The 4,879-nt window shown below is 50.8% G+C and overlaps 1 pseudogene; it reads left to right on the plus strand.

Annotated features, from left to right (window-relative positions):
* The first annotated feature begins 4,146 nt into the window (after positions 1 to 4,146).
* The window catches only part of LOC145717179 (phosphoglucomutase-like protein 5 pseudogene), a 3,141-nt pseudogene continuing 2,408 nt past the window's right edge, over positions 4,147 to 4,879 (plus strand).

The raw sequence follows: 4,879 nt of genomic DNA on the forward strand, positions 1-4,879 counted from the left end.
TTCTACCTGCTTTTCTGCTTCTTGTCCTGTACTTTTGGTATTTCTTCTGCTCTTAGCATCAGTGAGTCAACGGCCTGTTTTTAGCACTGACTGTGTGCACAGATGTGGACCCTGACTGAACAGGGGTGTGTAATTACCGTGGGCCAAATATGCGTGCTAGTCTTTCCTGCCAGCAGTGGGTGAGGAATTGTGGCGTGTGTGTGTGTGTGGGGGGGGTGGGGGCGGGGGGGGTGTATGGAAGAACAGAACATATAAAATAAAATTATCTATAAATATCTTTAATTCATTTTAAGTCTCAAAATCGCTCAAGGGTATTTTTTTTTTAATTGGGCAATTCAACATGTTCCCCTTGGCACGTTCTGATAAGTTCATACATGGAAGCCTGAGAGAAATTAATCTTTTAATGCCTCACAAGTGAAAAAGGAAACTATAGAATGATGTAGCTGGAAGGGACCCCAGAGATCTAAAGTGTTTCATGGAATATTCATGTCTTTGATGTGTTAATAGGTGTTTTGCAAAAGACCTTACTTTACCATGGTCAGGTAAGATGTGGAAATGCTAGGTTAAAGTTAAATAGGTTTCTTTTCTGTGGAACTTCACGGTCTTTAATATGCTAATGTGCTTTGTGAATCTACAACACTTATTTGACCCTCCCCCCCAAATTCTTTTTGTGGGAAATGCAGGTCTAGCTGAGGCAGCTAGTGTAATCTCTCTCAAGATGGCGGCTGACACCTTTTCGAGAGCAAGGAAGTCCCAAGGGGAAGGAAGGCTAGATCAGTTGCTCCTGTTACGTGCCAGGAATTCTCAGGGAGATGCCTTTCCCTAGAGGCTCAGAGAAGGCTGAGAGGCACCTTGGCAAACAGGGCTCCCTTTCATGTGAGTTTAGGTAGAGAAGCATCAGTTTAAAAGCTCTCAGAGCTTTTAGTATGAAAATGAGTGCACTGTAACGCTTCAAGAATGAGGTAGAGTGTGTAGGATTTTTAAGTTGCTTGACCATGGAGCTCTTGCTTTGTGGGGCATGTGGGAGGCAGTCATGTTCTGAGGAGAGCCCTTTGGGAAACACTGATCTAATCCGACCTTCTCATTTTACCAGTGAGCAGCTAAGGACAAGGCATTTCTTCAGTGGGGCCCTCTCAGGTTCCTTTCTCCATCACTGTAACACAGTTATTGGAACTAACTTGGCCAACTTTGAGGACAGCTTTGAAGAGATTTCTTTAGTTCATAAACTCTTTTTGTACGTTTCAAGGGTAAATTTACTCTCTATATCTTGAATTTCCATTGTCAAAAACCACAGATTAATTCAACCAATGTGCATAGAATATCGCCTATTCCCCAAAGACCCTTTCCATACAGTGGTGGTCTACAAAGATGTAAATTACTTCTTGAGGGAGAGGACATTGATAGTAAGGATAAATATGATATGGATGGCAATACTATGAACATCTAACATTTATCGAATGCCTTTCTGTTTGGCAGACACTATACGCCAAGTACGTTAATCCTCCCAACAACGAGTGAGGTGAGGATGATAATGATTCTTATTGCGCAGTGAGGATATCAGGTGAGGAGAGGTTAAGGAATTATTCCAAGGTCACATACAGCTGGAGGAGAGAAGCCTGTGAAGCGTTCCTTATCAGTGATGCAAAGTAGTGAAAAGAACAATAAGTTTTGAAAGACTTGATCAATCAGTGCAAGTGTCACTTATGCGGTGAACAATTATGGTGCTCACCCATCTCTCCTCCCTCTGGGGAACAACACCCCCTTCCTTTGGAGTAACTCCAAAGACACTGTGGGGTCTGGCTATGTGGTGGGGCACATTGCTTTGAGCTGGACCAGTCTTTGGGAATATGGGCATTAGAACCAAGGGAAGAGGTTTTCCTCTTGGCTGGTAAACCGTAAAAGCTTGTCTGAGATGTGCTTGCCTTGTCCTTAGCCCTGTGGAAGGGGCTGGGCTTTGGTAGGAGAAACAATGTTGGAGGTGGAGAGATGGAAGAGTAGATCTTCTGGTCACCTCTGAGGCTTGGAGGCTGAGTCCTTCTCTTCTTTACTGGAGCAGAGGATTTACTACCTTCTCTTCTGGGAATGATACTGCCCTTCCTTGCAAAAGAAAATGTTATTAGACAGTGATTTTTTTTTTTAAAAGATTTTATTTATTTATTTGAGAGAGAGAATGAGATAGAGCATGAGAGGGTCAGAGGGAGAAGCAGACTCCCCACCGAGCAGGGAGCCCGATGTGGGACTCGATCCCGGGACTCCAGGATCATGACCTGAGCCGAAGGCAGTCGCTTAACCAACTGAGCCACCCAGACGCCCTATTAGACAGTGATTTAAAAACCCCTACGCCATAGGGATATACACAGATCCTTAGAAGTGTTGAGGTTCTGTCTGTTGGGTGCTGCAGGCGAATGGGCTCTTGAGGGCCCAAGGAGAAAGTGGAGGTAAAAACAAAAATATATTAAAAAAACCACAATGACAACCCAACTTTAGTGTTTAAGAGGATAGCTAAAAAGTCCCAACAGGATTCTGTTAGTGGCTTCAGTAGTTTCCCCATCACACTTCAATGATATTAATAAAAACAAGAATTCGGACTGACTGCAAATGCCATCTTACCCACTCCCTTGATCTCCCAGAAAGCCTCCCTTTTCTCATCTGTAAAATGGGAATGATATGAATGCCATTTCTTCTTCTTTTGTTTGAGTCTCCAAAGAGAAAACAGATGCAAAGCCTTTTGTCAACTGCAAAACAGCATGTAAGTGTGAGCTCCTATTCACACTCATCTTACTGTGATCAAACACTTTCTAACCCTGCAGCAAGTCAAGTTTGGTCCTAGCAAGTGGAGGGTATTTGGGGGGAGGAGAAGCAGATTTCAGGACAGTCACCTTAGTGGGTGCAAAAATGCTTGGAGGGTGAAAGGTGATAGAAACAAAAAAAACAAGTAACAGTTGTTTCTTCCCTCTTTGGATTGTATCCTTTTGGTCCATTCTCTCTTCACTTCTGTTTTCTATGGAATATTTCTTGGTTTTGGGTTTTAGATGGACTTTATGGAAACAAGGCAGAACATCCCTAGCCCCTGCAGGATGAGAAGACGCATGGAAGGGACACAGAAGAGTTCCTGGTACCCTGTCCTTGTTGAATTTGAGTTTATTCATTCATTCCCGGTAGGATATTAAACAGGGCTTTACCCTTCTCCTATTGAAAATGATTAATCTGGGTAGGAGCTCTGCAGTGTGGACAAATACAGTGTGGGGCCAGCCTGTTTCTAAGCATGAGCTGGTTTAGGGAGGGTGAGAGGAGTAAGAAGAATAAAGAAATACGTGTCTGTGTTGCTGTTGTTGCAGGCACCACAACAAACGGGGGAAAAAGTTTCCACGCTGCAGATCTCTCCGCCTTGAGAGAGCCCAGGGAAAAGTGTGGATGGCTGGGTGGGATTGAAGGGCTGGATTGAAGGGCCTGACAGTCTGTGATTCCCTGCAACAAATGGTGGTGGTGGCGTGTGTACTCACACACACAGACACACATGCAACGCTCAGCCTCCAGTTTCAGCACTGGCAGAAGATAACAATTCTCAGTTCGCCTTTCCAGGGTTATTTTTGGCTGGGGCTGTTCGCTGGTGGCAAAAGTTTCAGCCCCCTCCCAACTCCCTCCCTCGTCCTTGTTCAAAAGAGAAACTTGGGCTTGTTAACGGCTCACTTGCAGGGAGACCCGGAGACAGGGCTGTGGTGGGAGGAGAGAGGGAGTGGGGGTCTGGGAGAGGTCCACAAATCCTGCTCAAGCTCTCACCTCCCGCCCCGGGCTGTTTTCTAGCAGGGGGTGTGCTCCCGGAGAGAAGCGATTGCTGGGGAAGGCTGGGGCCAGGCGCGCAAGCAGGGTCGCCGGGGTCGGACTAGCCGGCCCTGGGAGCGGGCTCTGGGACACCCCGAAAGTGAGTCCAGCTGGGGCCCAGATCCTGCTGGCGCCTCGGGCCATCCGGCTGGAGAGGGAGTTGGGCGGGAGCAAACTTTCTGGGAAGGTAGAGGCCGAACTCTGCCGGGGCGGCGCGGAGAGGGAGGACTGTCGGTGCCGCGGGAGGGCGCAGGGCGCAGGGCGCGGGCCGGCTGCGGAGGGGGCCGGGGCCGGGGCGCGAGGCGGAGCCCGGGCGCGCAGCCAAGCCGGTGGGGGGCGGGGGGGTGGCCCGGCGGGCTGCAGATTCCCTCCGGCTCCCGGGAGCCGCGGCAGGACCGGCCAGTAGGCGCCATGGAGGGGAGCCCCATCCCGGTGCTGACGGTGCCCACCGTGCCCTACGAGGACCAGCGGCCGGCCGGCGGCGGGGGGCTGCGGCGGCCCACCGGCCTCTTCGAGGGCCAGCGCAACTACCTGCCCAACTTCATCCAGAGCGTGCTGTCGTCCATCGACCTGCGCGACCGCCAGGGCTGCACCATGGTGGTGGGCAGCGACGGCAGGTACTTCAGCAGGACGGCCACCGAGATCGTGGTGCAGATGGCCGCGGCCAACGGGGTGAGTGACCTGCCCCGGCCGACCCTCGCCTCCCGCCACGCCGCCGCAGTCCGCGGGCCCCGCCCTGCCCCTTCCAGCCTGCCGCCCCCGCCCCCCCCCCGCCCCCCTGGCCACTGGCTCTCCCAGGTCCTCTCCTCCCGGGTCCCCGAAAGGCCTTCAAGGTTCCGCCTCGAGGGAACCTGCCACATCGCCCTGAGCCCTTCCCGGCTCTGCCCACGTCCCGCACCTGCCCGCGTTCCTTTTGGGCCTTCTCTTCCCCAACCCTTTCAAACTATCCGTTCTGACCGCATTCACTACCCTCCCTCCCCCCACTTCTTTCCTAAGCTACCAACATAGTGGTTCCCCCCTTCTTTTTTCTCCTGTGTCCTATTTGCAGTTCTCTTCT

Source organism: Leptonychotes weddellii, chromosome 14 (assembly GCF_054177405.1).
Source record: "Leptonychotes weddellii isolate Sample4059 chromosome 14, ASM5417740v2, whole genome shotgun sequence".
Classification (NCBI taxonomy): Eukaryota; Metazoa; Chordata; class Mammalia; order Carnivora; family Phocidae; genus Leptonychotes; species Leptonychotes weddellii.